Genomic DNA, 18972 nt, shown 5'->3' on the forward strand with positions numbered 1-18972 from the left:
GTCAAGAGTGTTTGCCAAAAGAAAAATTAGTTTCTTTTCAACGGTGAAAAATTGAAAGACAGACAGGCCGAAAAATTTGCAGTCATAGAATTGTTTTCTCTCCCAGTTGAGAACTTTTTCCGCTTTTCTCTCAAAATGTTGCATTCATCCTCATCTTTTCTCAACTAAAAAATGTTATCCTGAGTAAGATTAGTCGAAATTTGCATGAGCGAAAGACCTATCTGGAACGAACACTAATTTTCTGTTTCTGGGAACTGTTGTTTTTTCGGTTTCGTTACTTTTCATAAAAAAGAATTCAAGTTTAAGTAAGAGAAAAAGAGAAAGAAACATACAAAACAAACAGAACAAAAAGAGACAGACAGAAAAAATTACACCGTTTCGTCTCATAAGTTTGTCCTCTCCCGCATGGTTTTGGTTTTCCAATCTATTCTCCAAGGTGTTCCATTCACGGTGCTTATCTGTTCTCATTTAACTTTTCTTTATAAGATGTAACAAGAAGGTTGAAAAAGAGCAAAAGGCCAAAGAAAAACATGCAGACAGCGATAAAGTCAAAAATGTTGGCCGAAGGTACATTTTGCCTATTTTTCTTTTTGGGGTTTTTGCTTCCAATCTCCGCGTTGTTTAGGTAGACTCAAGAAGGAACATTTAATTTTTTTGTGTTTATTTATTGCAAAAAATCCTTCTTCACAACATGTTTTCTCTTTCCATCGGTTTTGTAATCTATCCAGGAAGCTGTTGCAACTATGGAGCGCATCATTTCTAGCGACTTCAAAAATGAAAAAACTTTGCTTTTGAGAGAAATAACAAAAGAGATATTTGTTTTTTTGGTTTGGTTTTACGGTCCCATTCATCGCATCTATTCTCAACATTCTTGCCAGATTTTTTGACACAAATTTTCTTCTGATTAAATGCGTCATTAAAGCCCCCAGTTTGTAGCCTTTTCGGAGGTCTCTGAGTTCATCATTAACATTTGGAGTACCGAGTGAGCTTCCTAAGCAAAACGATCACTGAAATACTGTATATGCACCATTCTAGTACAGTGCTACTTCATGATGTACAAGCCCAGGCTCAGACCCGACTGCTATTGGTTGATTTTTCGGACCACAAAGTTCTGAAGACAGGCGCTAAAACAAATTATCGAATAGTTACGTCCTCGTTGAGACAATTGATAGTTTTTATCAGCCACTGCAATACCACTACAAAAATGACGAAAAATTTTCTCAGACAAGGAGCAAAATTGGACGAGACAGAAGTTACAGAACGCCAACTTGAGAGCCCATGAGCTTGTTTGAAAAATATTCCTTATCCCTAGTTAAATATCCATTCAAAAAGAACATTGACGTTGAAATTCTCATCTTTAAACACGAAATTTGGCATTTGTTAAGCTGGCTACTTTGTCATCGATTAAATTATTGTTCCGACCCTCTTGAGGGGGGAGGAACTATATACTCAAATGGGTTTTTTTTGTTCCGTGAATTTTCGCCGCTCGATATATTCATCGTAGAGAATTGAGACTGGTATCATTAGAAAGCTCGTCCAGCGTAGAATATGGAATTAAAATTTTTTTTAATTTTCGTTTTCTACAGGGAGTTATCGAGGTTTAAACTTCTGAGAAAAGAAGAGTGAATTCAGGTTGTTTTTATTCACATTTTCCAGAATTTTTGCCTAAATTTTTGTCAATTTTGCTAAAATTTATTATAATTTTTAAGAATAGTGTCGTTGATTTTATTTTTGAAGACGAACAAGCATTGTTGATTGTTTTGATTTAATTTTTTTGGTCAAAAAATCTGGATAAACATTTCAAAATTTAGCCTTTTTCATCAAAAACAGCACGAAATAAGCTACTTTAGTCCACTTTGATTAAATTTGCCGAGAGTACACCCCCAAACAACACTCTTACAATCGTTGTAGACTCAGAGGGGGGCTATTTCTTCTTCAGAGTCCGCTGAGAGTGCACTGTAGTTAAAACTTTGCCGTTTTTTGCTAACTTTACTCGTTGATTATCAAAAATGCAGAATTTATTTTGAGTTTTCAACTAACAAATTATCTATATCTACAACATTCGAAAAATCAATTGTTCCTAACGGACAATAAGTATTAGCAGGGCTAGTTTTGGGCCATTCTTGGACTGTTACAATCCAAAAAAATCGGGTTGTAATCAGTCGGTCTTTTTTATTTTTTTAAAAAAAAAAAAGACTTTTTTTTAATAATAAAGAACAGAACATATCAAATCAAAGCTCAGGAGTGATAGGTCCAACCAATTCGCTTGCTATGCAGCTCCAAATTAATGCATTTAGTTTTTTAATTGAAAGTTTATGGTCGTTTCTTTTTTTTAAAAAATAATTGACTTTTCAATAAATAATGGCTTAATTAAATTTCCTCTAATTTTTTCTTAATTTGTTCAACTTCCAGCTTAGTGCCAGCAAAGAAAGACTGCTTCTTCTTTCTACTGATTTAACATTTATTCTCGGTTGCAGTTTTAAGCCTGAAGTTATTGTTTTCTGGCTTTGATACTACAAGATTTCAGATTTTTGTTTTTGATGTTTGCCAGTTTTTCACGTTTTCTAATTTTGTCACATTATCACATTATTGACAGTTCTCATGTCATTAGCATTCAGAATAAGGCACAATTGAACATATTAAAATCCTGAAAGATATACATCATCGTTTTAACGGCCTCGACGCCCCTTTCTTGAAGAAATCAATTGAACTTTTTTAATTTTGTCTCTAACTGTCATTTATACTTTGTCGTTTCGGTCGTATGAAATTTCCTGTATAGTGATAGCTTTCATTGGCTTTTCATGGCAGAATAGAAGAACCGATATTCTGATATTAGTAGATAGCTGATGGCTTTCATGACTTTGAAAACAATCGTTTTCCAAAAAAAAACTTTTTAACTTCGCAATTTTGTTCTTTTTATGTTTCTTTTTGTTACCTAATCACGTTAGTTAATTACAGGTCAAATATGACATTATGGGTGTCAAGGGAATAAAAGGGATTGGTGTCCCAAAATCTTTTTTTTAAAGAATTTGTTATGACCTTACTGGCTTTGACACCGGTTTTTCACAAAAAGTAAATTAATTTGATTTTTGTCATATTTGACGTTCTTTTTGTAGATGCAAGAAATATTCTGGATAATTACAGGTCTCGAGGGCTTCCTTTTCAAAAATAAACGACCCTATTTAAATAGCTCTTTTTGTAATTAATGCCTTTCATGACATTGAATGTAATTTTGTTTCGAAAAAAAAAATTAAAAGTATTACATACTTTAGCACTCCGCTTTTTTGTCTACTTGTTACCTAGTCTTACTAATGAATGGCCACGTACTACATTATAGCTGTTTGAAGAAGGCGCAATCAAATATATTTTGAGTGCCAAAATTTGGCTTGACGGTTTTAAAAGCGTTTTCTGGCAAGTTTCAATTGAAATTTTGTTTATTCTTTGTTGTTCTTTTTAGCCGCTTTAAAAAATAAGGACAGGTCCTACTGCCCTTCTATAGAAGCAGCAGTGGTAATCGTAAATTTGTGGTAATATTAATTGATTCCTAATGGTATTTATTACTTTGAAGTTAACTGTTTCAAAAAAATCAGTTATTTTTTTTACTTTACTGTTTTTGTTCTTTTTTGTATAATTGTTACCAAACCTTTTTATGGACTGGTCGCATATATTTTCTGGTGATTTATAAGTTATTTTTGTTTAGTTTTAGGTTTATCTGACGGTATGTTGACTTTGTTATTAAATTTAGTTTTTAAGAGGGACATAAATTTTTTGATGTAATTAATGTTTGTTGTTGTTGTTGTTTGATTTTGCTGTTCGTCTTGACTCGCTTTCTTAATATTGACATATTACAGCAATCTAATGCATCAATTTTTACTCCACTGAGTTATTTGCTTTGGAGGCTATCTTATCGTTCATACAGAATTTTTTGAAAAAGACTTGGGCTTTTTTGGGATTCGCAAAAAATAATTTTTGGGTTTTTCTATCTGTTCCTCATTTGGTAGACAATTATGCCAAAATTGAGGATGGGCGGGGTCGGAACCTTATGTGCCATCGCATATTACCGAGCCGCCTTGTTGTATATCTCAGCACAACATTAATCTTTTCTTTCGCTCACAAAATCATTAACGATCGAAAAAGTATCGCGCAAAAACATTGACTACTTTCAGTTGCGTCGATGTAAACTATAAAGAGGGAAGGTTCTAGTATTGCTCACGAACGACACGCGGGGTGCCATTTCATTCACTGTCGAAACTTCGAAATTCGTATGGGTACAAAAAGACAGATTCGGACCCAAAAAGTTTTCGAAAACACGATGAAAACAGTTTCGAAAACTCCACTTCTGATTAGCAGTCACCGATATTAACGAATGCGCTGCAACCACTGTAACTCACCATCTCTCAAACTTATTAACAAACGGATTGGGAGTAATCGAATTACGCAAAAAAATAAGAAACCAAGCAAAAAAAGTAGCTTAAAAGCTCTAGAAAAAGCACCAAAACGATCAATCTAAAATTTTGCATAAAAAGTCAGACAAGTTTACAAAAAATGCTTCGAAATGCTTCCAGAGCAATCAAAAACGCGGAAAATTATAAACAAACACACAAATCAGCACCGAAAAAGTATTCGGATTCAAGTCAGATGCGAAAGTTCTGGGTTTAATAATAATAATGAATTTTTCTGAATGATCAAATACAGACATTATACAAAACAACTTCTTTCGTAACAACAAAAATTGTGATCATTCGAGAGAGAGCACCAAAAAGGCCGTTGGCCTGTCAAGTGGTGCCTCCAGAGCAAAATATGAACTAGCTAGTGTAAAGACTGACTGCATATTCAAGTTTTAATATATATAGGAATTGTCAACTAAGCCTATTTTTTTTTCACCAAATTGCATTCAAAAATTCTTTATTTAGTAAAATATAATTATCTCGAAACATATGTAAGAAACATTTCGTTCCTTCTGTTTTTAAATTTACAATTTCTTGAATAAATGAAAAATCAAGTCTTGCGATTATGTTGAAAAGATTTCTTACACGTTCAGTTATTGATTTTCTTACATGTGTAGTGTTTTTGTTTTTTGTTTTCAATTTCTTAATTCTATGTTCTGTTGAAAGTACTGCATTCGATTCGTTATCCGATATTATTCGCGTTTTTAAATTTTTTGCTTCTGACATACTTATGTTTTTTACTAGTTGTTTCAATAGCTCATATACATGGAGCTCAAAAACTGAGAAGATTTTGAAGTTCTGCCTAATTTCTGACAAATCAACCCCCTTTTTTAATGAGAAAATTAACCGTAATATCCTGTTTTGTGCCCAATCAATTTTCTTAAGATCTGTCTTGTTGCCACAGCCGTAAACTAAGACACCATATTGCACAATGGGCTGGACATAAGTTTTATATAACTTCACAAGTGTTGGTCGTCGAAAAAATTTTTTGAATTGAAACATAGCGGCTGAGACTTGAGTTAATTTGATCTTAACTTGTTTAATATGTTCCTTAAAGTTTAGCTGGTTGTCTAAATAAACCCCTAAATATTTCAAATTTTCACTAATCTTCAATTTGTGGTTAAGTATTTCTAGATGATCACATGTGTTCTTTTCATTGGTCATCATTAAAGACGATTTTTCATCATTAATTGTTAATTTGTTTGCTGTCATCCATTCAAAAACTCTTGTTAGGCAATTTTTGTAGTTTTCGTTTCCATTTTTTAGCGATCCATAAATGTTAGTGTCATCAGCAAATAAGGTTACTTTGTTATCATTGCAAACTGATGGAAGGTCGTTAATATATATCAAAAACAGTAGAGGACCCAGTACTGAGCCTTTTGGGACGCCACAGTTTACCAGTAGTTTATCCGATTTCTTTTTTCCAATTTCAACATATTGTTTCCTATCTTCTAGAAAAGACTTCAAAATGTTGTGAGCAGGTCCGCGCAATCCATATTTGTAACATTTGGTTAGTAGGTAACTGTGATTCACTGTATCAAAAGCCTTTGTCAGATCAATGAAAGCACAGCACGTCGGTTCTTGTTTATTCATGTTATTCCTTAAATATTCAACAACTTCCATTACAGCATCAATTGTACTTTTCTTTGATTGAAACCCAAATTGTTCTTTTGATAAAACGTCATATTTTATAAGAAAACCAATAAATCTTCTGTATAATATTTTTTCAAGAACTTTCCCGAAGACTGGCAATAGTGATATAGGTCTATAGTTCGATGGATCCAATTTGTTGCCTTTGGTTTTGTAGAGAGGGAAAACTTTTGCTACTTTTAAGCATTTTGGAAAATATTGCTGTTGTAAGCATCTGTTGAACAAAATTGTTAGTGGTTCACAAACTGCATGATTTACTGACTTTAGGAGAACATTACTTAATTTGTAGCAATCAGTTGATTTTTTGCCTTTCAAATTTTTAATGATATTGAAAACTTCTGTGCTTGACGTCTTTTCGAGAACTATACTGCTTTGAATGGTTTTCACTGTCTTCAGGTAATCAACTTCTTTGTGACGTTTTTCTAATTCTCTGCCAATAGTAACAAAAAAATAATTCAACTTATCCACATCAACCTGGCAAATATGGTTTTGTTTTTCTTCTTTGATATCTTTCACTAAGGTAAAAAGTGTTTTCAAGTTTTTCTGACTGCTTACTTTTTGCACAAAAAAGTTTGTTTTATGCAACCTGCATAGAGCTTTAAGTCTATTACTCAGCACACGAAGTTGTTCTTTCACTTCCGCTCTGCCTGTTGCAATGTATTTCTGCCAAAGTTTACGTTTCTTTGTAGCTAAATTCTTCACATGATTGTTGACCCATTGTTTATCCCTTTTAAAATTGTTAGTGGTTACTTCCTTAGCGGGAATAATTTTTTCTGTCGCTTCATAAACAATTTCTTGAATTAAAGAAAAACACTCATCAATTGCTACAAATTCCAAATCATTTTTTATTTTTCTGCAGTTTTTGAAAACTTCAAAATTGACATCTATTCTAACTTCCTCGTCAGACAGTTTGTGTAGCTGATTCAAAACGAAGGTTTTTTTCTTTATTTACTTCTAAAAACAATTTTTGAGAAGTAAAGATAACAGTATAGTGGTCAGTTAAGTCGCTTTTGATAATTTTAGTTTCACTTTCAATGTTTGAAAAAAACAAGTCAATTGCTGTTTTAGATTGTCTGGTTTCACGAGTACAAAAACCCTGATTAAAACAAAGTTCCAGACCTAGTAAACAAAAATAATCGCAAACTTTTTCAGCGTTTCGACTTGATATTAACATGTCTACGTTAAAATCACCACAAACTATGTGTGTATAATCAAGAGTATTTAGATCAGTAAAATGAGTATCTAGTACTTCTACAAAATTGTCAATTGCGTAATTTGGTGCCTTATACAGTACAGTCACATAAATTCTCTCTTTCTCTGAGTGCAATTGCGTGGTCAAAACTTGTACATGTTTGTTTGTTGTTCTCTTTACTTCATTACTTTCATACTTATTACCAACATAAAGAGCTACACCCCCTCCTCTTGTTTCTCTGTCACATCGAAGCAATTTTCCATACCCATTTAAATTGTATGCATTTGGTGAACAATTTTCTTTGCACCATGTTTCAGTGAGAGCTATAACAGTAGGTTTGGATTGTACACTTTCAATCAAAACTTCTAGCAGTTCAAAGTTTTTGTGTATCGATCGTATATTTTGAAGAAAAATTGTAAACTCCATGAGCATTAAGAATCTTCGCGCGCTGAGATTTGATGAAGATTTACGTTCTTCAATTTTTAAGGTTTGTTATCATTTCACTTAATAAGTTTACTTTTCGACATTATGTCTTATCACAAAAGGATGTCAGAAATTGCGTAAGTCGCAACATCCGAATCTCTAAATAAAATTGAAATCAAAAAAAGAAAAAAAAATCCTTGCGTTTCAATGAAAAAATCTGGTTATTTCTTTTTTTTGAAAAAAAATGCTAGCAGACCGCGGAAGTCGCAGTAGCTGTTTATAGTAACTGATTTGAATAAGGGTTTGCCGTTCTGGATTCTCGCGAAAGTCGCAAGACCAAATGGACTGGCTTTTAGTTTTATCTAACGAGCAATAGAAAGAACATTTACCGCGGAAGTCGCAATATTTGTTTTTTTACCTATGAATCCGTCTTCTACCAAACAAAATCACAGACAGATAAAAAAGTTAAAAATTATCCAGTTGAATTGCAAGTGTTTTTTATGCCTAGCTCAATTGAATGTTCAACTGACAAAAAATAGTATGAAATATGAGGTTTTCTTTTTTTTACCTTTTCCTAATTTTCATATTTTGCTCCGAGACAACAGAAAATATTTAGTTCTATATAATTTATAGATTCATCAAACGAAACGTTTAGGATTACACAACTCAGTAACACGAGGACAACAATTGAAGCTAGCATCAATTATATGTTAACACAAGGCAAAAATTGTATAAACATTTACTCAGCACCCAATTTTTCTCCCATCATTTTTTTTGCTCAGGTGACAAGGACGCATATAGTCTTAATACTCGTTCCTCATCAGTCAATATTTCTCGATGCATGCGTTTATGAGTGTTTTTTAGTGCAATTGCATTTGCGCCTGTTCTATCCCTATTTGCCATGACAGGATTTTGCAGCCTTTCGAGATCAATTGCATCATTTACTTTCACGTACTTGTTATTTCCATAAGTGCCTTTACATAAAACTGAAACCTGACAGTTGTTAGTCACAGTAATTAAGTTTTTATTCTCAGCAAGTTTCTTGATAAACATATCCAATGGTGGCAATCGCTCTTTCATCCATATGTTTTTTCCATTTAGGTCGTTTTTCAGTTTTGAGCATTCTTCTGTTTTTGTAAATTTCAATCTTGTCATTGAAATGCACAAATTTTACAATGATTGATGGCATCAGATTGTTTAGCAAAGGTCCTGGTCCCGGTAGAATATGAAAAGCCTTTAATCGGCTTTCAGTTATTTGTACGTCATCTTTTTTGTATAGTCGATTCAAAAAAACCAACAGTTCCTTGAGAAAACTATCCGGATTTCGCGCATCAAAGGGTGGGTTATCAATTATAATTGAATCCTTGCTCAGATACCTTTCTTGATGCCTTAACCTGACATCAATTGCAGAAATGAAGTCCCAAACTTCAGCTAGTTGCTTGTTGGTTTCTTCTTTTTGAGCCCTAACCATCTCCACAACTGTCCTGATAGCAGCCCTCGTTGATTCCTCAGGTATTTGGTTGATAACGTTTTCAATGTTGACATCCATTATCAATTAACACAACAATATTTGATCTTAAATGAAAGATAAAGTTCGAAAAAAAACGTAAGCTGTAATGTTTTAAATAGAGAATGTTTGAAGCGCAACGAAGTTCTAAAACGTTTAAGCTAAGCGCAACCGCTCATTGAAGGTCAATCATTCAGTAATTCGAGTTTCGTTCAATTTCGTTTCGTCATTGTCCCGAGAAAATTCCAATTTGAGAAAAGTACCTTTTTAATGGTTGTACTACATTAGGAAAAACGAAAAAGGGGTAAAAATTACTCCTGCCTTCTTTCCTGTGGTGAGCTCGAACCCTCAACCAAAGATTCCAAACCCAACGAACATGCTACTGCAGTACGGTTCCGTTTCTCAAAAAAAAAATTAAGCTGCAAATTTAAAACATGACAAAATTTGCTGAAGACTAATTCGGTTTTTCTGTTAATGCCTTGTTCCCTTTAAACATGCTACTCGATGCCTCAAAAAAGTGTTCTTCATTAGCTCTTACCATGGTAATCAGAGGGCCCTTAAAGGTGTGTTTCCCTGTTTGTTAAACACCCGTTTTTGGCTCCCGTTAAACACCCGTATTATGTTTTACTTTTATTATTTAGGATACACGAAAGGATATAGGATAAGATGGGCTATTCCGCTCAGAACAAAGAAAACTTTCGGCCAAACTTTATCTCAAGATTTCTCTTGTCGCATGTGGCTACAGTGGTAAAGACCCCAAAAATCCTGTTGACGTAAAAAATCGAGAGAGCATAACTCAGTTTAGTCGTCGTTTTCGCAAATAAAAATTTTAAAAAGCTGACAAAAGAGAGCAAAATTTAGAGTCAAATTGAAGGGAGTTTTTTATTTTAAAAACTGTATCTTGAAAATCTTATTAAGATAATAATCAGAAATCAGATGCTCTCATTCAATGTGCTATATGGCACAGGTGCCGGAACAACATCCCACGGTCCCATGGTGTAATGGTTAGCACCTTGGACTCTGAATCCAAAGATCCGAGTTCAAATCTCGGTGGGACCTTCTTTGCAAAAACTCGGGATCTGTTCTGGGGTGAGAATAGATGGAAATATTTTGAGCAAACAGTTTATTTCTCTCACGTTTCTCACTACAACGGAAACATTTACAACCAGATTTCATTAATACATCATGTCTACAGCAATTCAGCAAAGCAAAATTGGTTCCGTGCCCAGAAGTGGAACTCTGATATTGTGGGTACCAGTCAACAATCCTGACCCGTTGACCTACCGCGACTTGGTCCTTCTGGAAGGGATAATTTTTGAGGTCTAGAAGCAACCTCTAACTTACTCAAATCAAGCTTTTCAGAAGTCAGATACGCATAATGCAACCAATCAGTTGTCCAGAGATGGTGTCAGAAAGCCTTGAGATATATAGACTCGGCTTGTAACATGGTACGAAGAAACAAGGCCAGCGAGCGTAGGGAATGAAAGATTCAAAACAGATTATTCCAAGCCAAAAATAGGCCTACAATGCGGTACAAAATCAGATATGAAGTTAAATTTCAAAATTTCCCAGTCCCGGAGTCGAACCCGTGCCTTGTGGGTGAAAGCCACAAATCCTAACCGCTAGACCAACTGGGAGTTGCAATACCTTCAGAAACAATCTGGCAAAAGAGAAAGCTCTTCATACACTTAAATCAATCGATTTTCAGATGTTGTCGATTGGGCAGCTTTTTTCGTCTGTGCCTTTTAGGTAATGGAACCCTAACTCAAATCTGCCGCACAATAAGGCTTATAAAGATTGTGTTCAGAATTCTAAAACATGCGAACCTTATTAGGCGTCACGTCACTCGACAAATATTTTCCGTCCCATAAAGTTGCAGTTCAAGCGAACGTTCCAAAACTTATAGGCATAGGTTCAAAGGCCAAATTGCATTATTCAAATATACAGAGAATATGATAAATTTGAGTTGATGGAAGATATAGCACTGAAATGCAAATGATCGTATAAATACGCATTTATGTCCGAAGATTTCGGGAACGTTCATTTGCAATGGAACCCTATGGAACTTGCTAAAAATATACGATAATTGGTTAAACTTAGCAAAAAAGATATCCGACGAAAACGATATCCTCATGAAAATTTTATACCAAATTTTGACCTTTATACCTGAAACTTGGCTATTGAGTCTCAAGGTGGTTTATGGCACAGGTGACCACAATTCATCGCACGGTCCCATGGTGTAATGGTTAGCACCTTGGACTCTGAATCCAAAGATCCGAGTTCAAATCTCGGTGGGACCTTAATTATTGCAGAAATCGTGTTGCGCGCAAAACCACCTGGGATCTTACGTCCCGCTGATCATCATTTATAACAGAATGAACATCAATTTGTTCATTCTGTTAAAAAATTTATTATTGGAGTTAACAAACATCCTAAAACTAAAAGACACTAGCGGGCCCGCAAAAGCATCACAAAAAAATCATTTAAAAAATAGGGTTTTCATGTCTTTGGCTTTGCTATTTTTCATATTTAAGGAGCGCCAAGACTTGTACAGAATGTAAAATGTTACGCTGCATGCTTGAGGAGCGTTCAAACTTGCGATGATTTCGCCTTTAAAAATGCGAAGAGAAAAAGAGAAAAGAAAGATGAAAGAGAAAACACAGAAGCAAGAGAGAACAGAAAGGCAGCAAAAAAGAACAGAAAAAGAGAGAGAAAAGAAGGAAAAGAAAAGGAGAAAAGAAACATAGAAGAGAAAGAGAAAAAAAGATAAGAAAGGAGAGAAAACAAACAGAAAAGAAAGAAAAAAAAGAGGAAAAGAAAGGAAAAAGAACAGAAAAGCCTGAAAAAGAGATAGGAAAGAAGAGAAACAAGAGATGAAAGGAATAATAAAAATAATAATAATAATAATAATAATAAAAAATAATAATAATAATAATAATAATAATAATAATAATAATAACAATAATAATAATAATAATAATAATAATAATAATAATAATAATAATAATAATAATAATAATAATAATAATAATAATAATAATAATAATAATAATAATAATAATAATAATAATAATAATAATAATAATAATAATAATAATAATATAATAATAATAATAATAATAATAATAATAATAATAATAATAATAATAATAATAATAATAATAATAATAATAATAATAATATAATAATAATAATAATAATAATAATAATAATAATAATAATAATAATAATAATAATAATAATAATAATAATAATAATAATAATAATAATAATAATAATAATAATAATAATAATAATAATAATAATAATAATAATAATAATAATAATAATAATAATAATAATAATAATAATAATAATAATAATAATAATAATAATAAATAATAATAATAATAATAATAATAATAATAATAATAATAATAATAATAATAAATAATAATAATAATAATAATAATAATAATAATAATAATAATAATAATAATAATAATAATAATAATAATAATAATAATAATAATAGTAATAAGAATAATAATAATAATAATAATAATAATAATAATAATAATAATAATAATAATAATAATAATAATAATAATAATAATAATAATAATAATAATAATAATAATAATAGTAATAATAATAATAATAATAATAATAATAATAATAATAATAATAATAATAGTAATAATAATAATAATAATAATAATAATAATAATAATAATAAATAAATAATAATAATAATAATAATAATAAAAAATAATAATATGACTTTAGAGCAAAATCTCATGGGTCCCCGGACCCGCAGTTTAGGCAGTTCTAAGCTCGTGGTTTAGGAGAAATTGAGTTTTTCACTTCTTTGCATTTGGTACATCCGCAAACAATTCTCCAAGTACATGAGATATTCTCGTCATATTTATTGTGAAAGTACAGAATGTAAAGATCCAAAAGTTTATTCTTCCAATCTTCTTTAAACAAAATTTCGCTTTCGAAAAAACCGTTTAAAATATTGGCAAGATTACAGGCTCGCATCCAAAGATCGGAATAGCATTTTTTAAAAACAAAAATTGAGGCACTGGAAATTTCGAGTTGTCTGCACTCTTGTGTTTCCGATATCTGATAGTGAGAGCGTGAGAGCTATTTATGCCAGTCAATGTCAAAATTTCCAGACAGTATATTAGCAAACAATAGGACCACATGCAACTCTTGATAAAACGATAATGGTAAAATCTTAAGAATCACTAGACTACATTTGTATGATTGCTGTGTATTCGAACCAAAAATCAATGTCACTGTTTTCATCTGGACACTTTCAAGTAAAGTTACATCCCATATGCTTGGTTTCCATAGTTGTGAACCGTAACTGAGAATGTGCACAATGTAGCTTCTGTAGGCATTTTTATTGGTTCTTAAGGTTGTGTTCACTAAAGTTCGTTTGATGTCATAAATGAGGAAAGAGAAACGATATAGAGAGAAAAGAAAAGGAGAAAAGCAAGAGAAACGAAAGAGAGAAAAGCGAGAGAATGGAAAAAGAGAAACGAAAACAGAAAGATAAAATAAAGACAGAAAGGAAAGAGAAAAGAAAGGAAAACCAGAGAAAAAAAAACGCCAGAGAGGAACGAATAAGAGAAAACAAGAATGAGAAAAAGAAATACAGAAAGGAGAAAAGTAAGAGAGAAACGAAAAAGAGAAAAGAAAGAAGGAAGAGAAAAAAGCAAGAGAGAATGGAAAAAGGGAAACGAAAAAAGAAAGATAAAATAAAGATAGAAAGAAAAGAGAAAAGACAGGAAAACCAAAGAAAAAAACGCCAGAGAGGAACGAATAAGAGAAAACAAGAATGAGAAAAAGAAATACAGAAAGGAGAAAAGTAAGAGAGAAACGAAAAAGAGAAAAGAAAGAAGGAAGAGAAAAAAGCAAGAGAGAATGGAAAAAGGGAAACGAAAAAAGAAAGATAAAATAAAGATAGAAAGAAAAGAGAAAAGACAGGAAAACCAAAGAAAAAAACGCCAGAAAGGAACGAATAAGAGAAAACAAGAATGAGAAAAGAAATACATTAAGGAGAAAAGTAAGAGAGAAACGAAAAAGAGAGAAGAAAGAAGGAAAAGAGAAAAGCAAGAGAGAATGGAAAAAGAAACGAAAAAAGAAAGATAAAATAAAGACAGAAAGGAAAGAGAAAAGAAAGGAAAACCAAAAAAAGAAAAAAAAGAAAAGCAAAAAAGAACAGAAAAGAAAGAAAAACAAAGTGAGAGGAGAAAGACAAAAGAAAGACAGAAAAGATAGAGAAAGGCAAGAGGGAGAAGAAGAACGTGCGAGAATATAGACCGAAGAAAGAAAGAGAAGACTGAGAAACCAAAAAAGAAAACGGAAGAGAGGAACGATAGAAAAAGAATAAAAAAAAGACAGAAAAAAAATACAGAAAGGAGAAAAGCAAGAGTGAAACGAATGAGAAAAAAGGAAAAGAAAAAAGAAATGTAGAAGAAAAAGAACAGAAAAGAAAAGAAAGAAAAAATAGTAAGAGAAAAAAAGGCAGCAAAGAAAGAGAAAAGTAAGAGAAAAAAAATAAAGTTAAGAGAAACAGAGAAGTAGAATTAAGGAGAAACGAAAGGGAAACGAAAGAGAAAAGGAAGAGAAAAAAACGAAAGAAAAAAAGGCAGAAAAGAAGAACAGAAAACACACGAAAGCAGAAAAAGACAAAATGTAGAAAAATAACAGAAGGGAAAAGAAAGAGGAAAGAGATTACAAAGAAAAAATAGAGACAGAAGACAGAAATGAATAAGAGAAAAGAGAAAGAAGAAAAGCACAAAAATAACAGAAACAAAGAAATTAAAAAGCGAGAAGAAAGACAAAAGAGAAAAAAGAAAGAGAAAAAAAAAGAAAAAGAGAGAAAGTAGACCGAAAAAAGGACAGAAAACGAAAGACAGGTAAGAAAGGAAAGAGAAAAGAAAAAAAAGGCAACAGATAAAATGAAGACAGAAAGGAAAGAGAAAAGAAAGGGAAACGAAAGACAGAAAAGAAAAAGACAAAAAACAGAAAAAAAACAGGAAAAAAAGAGAGAACAGAGAAAGAAGAAAGACAAAAAAGACAGAAAACACAGAGAAAAGCAAAAGAAAGAAAGAGAAAAAAAGAGAGAAAATATACTGAGAAGAGAAAGACAGAAAAGAGAAAAAAAGACGGAAACCAAAGAGAGAAACGGAAGAGAGGAACGAAGGAGGGCAAGAGGGAAAAGAAGGTAGAGAGAAAAGGAATGTAGAACAAAAAGAACAGAAAAGAAAAGGAGAGAAAGGAAAGAATAGTAAGAGAAAAGAAAGAGAAAAGAAAAACAGAGAAGAGCTATGAAAGAGTGAAACGAAAAAAAGAGAAGGGAAGAGAAAAAGATAGAAAAAAGACAGAAACGAAAGACAGGAAAAAGAAAGCGAAATACGAAATCAAAAACTGAAAAAAGAGCAAACAAAGAGAGAAGAAAGACAAAAGACAGAAAAGAAAGAGAGAATATAGAGAAAAAAACAGAGAGAAAGGATAGAGAGAAAAGCAAGAGAGGAAAAAAAGAGAAGAAAGAAAAGACAGAGAAACGAAGGGGAGAACAAAAAAAAAGAAAAGAAAAACAAAAACGAAAAGAGAGAAAGAGAGGGAGAGAAAAAAGAGGAAAGAAAAGAAAAAAGAAAGTCAGAAGAACAGAAAAGAAAGAGAAAAGATAAAGAGAAACGCAAGCGAGAAAAGAAAAACAGAAAGGAAAAAACGGGAAACTAAAGAGAGAAACGGAAGAGAGGAACGAAAGAGAGAAAAAAGAAGGTAGAGAGAAAAGGAATGTAGAACAAAAAGAACAGAAAAGAAAAGAAAGAGAGAAAGGAAAGAATAGTAAGAGAAAAGAAAGAGGAAAGAAAAAAAGAGTAAAGAGAAACGAAAGAGTGAAACAAAAAAAGAGAAAGGGAAGAAAAAGAGTAGAAAAAAGGCAGAAAAGAAGAACAGAAAACAAATAAAAAGAAGAGAAAAGAAATGTAGAAAAAGAAGAGAAAAGAAAAGAAAGAGAGAATAAAAAGAAAGAAACAAGACAGAAACGAAAGACAGGAAAAAAAACTGAAAAAAGAGCAAATAAAGAGAGAAGAAAGACAAAAAAAAGACAGAAAAGAAAGAGAAAATCTAGAGAGAAAAGACAGAGAGAAAGGAAAGAGAAAAGCAAGAGAGGAAAAATAGAGAAAACATAGCCGGCAGATTGCCGGAACAGCTGCGAAAGAATAGACCTGCGTGCCATATAATAGAGATAGAAACAGATACAGATCTAAATTTAAAAAAAAATCGAGGCCGCTCAAAAAAATAGGTAAAAAACATTAAGCGATAAATTAATTAAGCTTGTTGAAATTCATTCCGCAGAAGCCTTTTATTAGGGACCTTTACTGCACATATGAGTTCCTTAAACTAATTCAAATTAAACTCAAGTTTTAAAGTGCAAGTCATTTTATTGAGTGAGGTAAGTCACGTATGATCAAAATCTAATCAAGCAAATAACCTAAAAACTTTTGCTAAAACGAGTGAGAAATGACGTCACGCGCGCAAATGCCGTTAGTGAGAGGAAGAAGTCATTCAGAAAATTTGACTTTTTCAGCTTTGCTGTGTGAACAAATGCAAAACGAAAAAAGAGCGTCAGACGACGAAACAAAAAAAACCAAGAGCACCGCAATATAGCTACGCTCAGCTTACAGCTTCGCAGCTATAAAAAGAAAGAAAAGAGAGAGAAGACGGAATAACGAAGGAGAGAACAAAAAAAGAAAAGAAAAACAAAGAAAAGAGAAAGAGGGAGAGAAAAAAGAGGAAAGAAAAAAAGAGAGAAAGTCAGAAGAACAGAAAAGAAAGCAAGAAGAAGAAAAAACAGAGAAACGCAAGCGAGAAAAGAAAAACAGAAAAGAAAAAACGGGAAACTAAAGAGAGAAGCGGAAGAGAGGAGCGAAAGCGAAAACAGAAAGGCAGAAATGAAATACAGAAAAGAGAAAAGCAAGAGAAACCAAAGAGAGAAAAGAAAGAGAAAAAAATTGTAGAACAGAACAGAAAAGAGACAAAAGAAACAAAATAAAAAGAGAAAAGAAGGGGAGAACGGAAAGGGAGAAAAGAAGGAGGAAAGGAAGGGAGAATAAAAAAACATAAAAGAGAGAAGTGAAAAGAAAGGAACGAAATAGAGAAAATAGGAGTGGTGTGGGCTCCCAACCCGCGACCTCTATGATTAGAGTCGGTGACTAACAGTAACCACTACGGTACACTGGCTACATACTGTTTTCGCTCATAATCAGTTTTAATTTAGCAAACAAGTTAATTTCTGAATGCGCGCAATTCAAATAACTCAAAGAAATCAAAAAGTCCAGCGTTAAAAAGTCACCCGAGAAAAGACTAATGAACCGAACAGAACGGACTAAAAGAGAAGAGTCAAGCATAAAAGGACATACACATTTACAAAAATTACCTCAATTTTTGTTCGAGAGCAACTGAACAAACAACTATAAACATAGCTGGCAGATTGGCAGAAAATAGCCGCGATAGCTTCCTTGATCTGCAGTTTCAAAAAGATAGTAGAAATGAGAACAAAAATGAAGTCTATTCTTTTTATTACAAACTGAGATGTCATATTTTGATTACGAATCTGTACAACTTCAATTGGCCTTACCTCTTTGAATTAGAGTAAAGAAAAGTGTGATGAAGACATTTTTGAGAGTGAGGTAAATCACGTGTGACCTAAAAAAATATTCACGAGAATGAGCAAAAAACGTTTATCCACTAAGAGTGAAAAATGGCGTCACACACGCATTTCAGTTAAAATTGCATGGAAGAATGAACAAAAAGCAGATTTGAACTGATTTTGACATCATATCGTCGTAAAATAAAAATCTTGAGGACGAAATAAAAAACATAGTAGGACAAGTCCTGACCTACAATTTAAAGAATTTTCATTGACTTAACAAAAGAACTAGACCTAGAATGGACATGACTGTATTGGAAAAACCATTTCGAAAAAAAGGCTATGAAAAAAATCAAATAAAAAACAGTAAAATCTCAAAGTCAAATTGTCGCCTGTGAACGAAAAATCACAATCGAGAGGAATAATTTTTGTTCAAACACCGTTTTCTCACTCTACTTTGAAATTCGAGTGAAGAAAAATTGACGCCGCAAATCCACTCGCTTTTCCGCTCTAATTCCTGTTTCGGCGTGACCAAAATCACTACTCAATTTGACTAAAAAAATCATGAAAATATGTGCGTAGATCTTCAAAAACAAACAAAGCCGCACAAATTCCGGCAACAACTAGCAGTAGACAGCTGATGGTTCTAATTGACATAACAAAATTTCTACTCATTTTACTTAACATTTTGCAACAAAAACAGGCAAAAACTTGCACAATGTTTAGTCTTCAATCAAAGATCTTATACCATTTGATGGATAAACCAACGAAAATAATTTTTACAGAGAAAGACGAGAAAAATACAGAGAAATAAAGGACACCGTCAAAATACAGTGTTCTTTAAATATTTCTTGTATGATAAGACGATACTTCACAACCGCCATTTAGTGGATATCCATCTATTACGTCTTCTCCTCAAGCATTTACCCATCTAACACCTGAGAGAAAAATTAAACAACAATAAAAACGCAAAAATCAGAAAAAAACCTGAAAACAATAGGAAAATTATTTCATAGAAAATTTCATTTTCTAGTCTTCCGTTGCAACTTTTATCAGAAATAAATCCTTAGAATGGCTCAAAATTAAGATCAAAATTACA

General features: G+C 32.3%; 3 non-coding genes across 3 annotated transcripts; 2 read left to right on the top strand and 1 right to left on the bottom strand.

Moving 5' to 3' along the window:
- Window positions 1-10207: 10207 nt before the first annotated feature.
- On the top strand, window positions 10208-10279 carry Trnaq-cug (transfer RNA glutamine (anticodon CUG)). The gene has a single exon. It is a non-coding gene; the product is annotated as a tRNA-Gln (tRNA).
- A 506-nt stretch (window positions 10280-10785) lies between these two features.
- On the bottom strand, window positions 10786-10857 carry Trnae-uuc (transfer RNA glutamic acid (anticodon UUC)). The gene has a single exon. It is a non-coding gene; the product is annotated as a tRNA-Glu (tRNA).
- Window positions 10858-11448: 591 nt separating this feature from the next.
- Window positions 11449-11520, top strand: Trnaq-cug (transfer RNA glutamine (anticodon CUG)). The gene has a single exon. It is a non-coding gene; the product is annotated as a tRNA-Gln (tRNA).
- The last annotated feature ends 7452 nt before the right edge of the window (window positions 11521-18972 follow it).

Source organism: Convolutriloba macropyga, chromosome 11, assembly GCF_964194025.1.
Source record: "Convolutriloba macropyga chromosome 11, txConMacr16.3, whole genome shotgun sequence".
Lineage (NCBI taxonomy): Eukaryota > Metazoa > Xenacoelomorpha > Acoela > Convolutidae > Convolutriloba > Convolutriloba macropyga.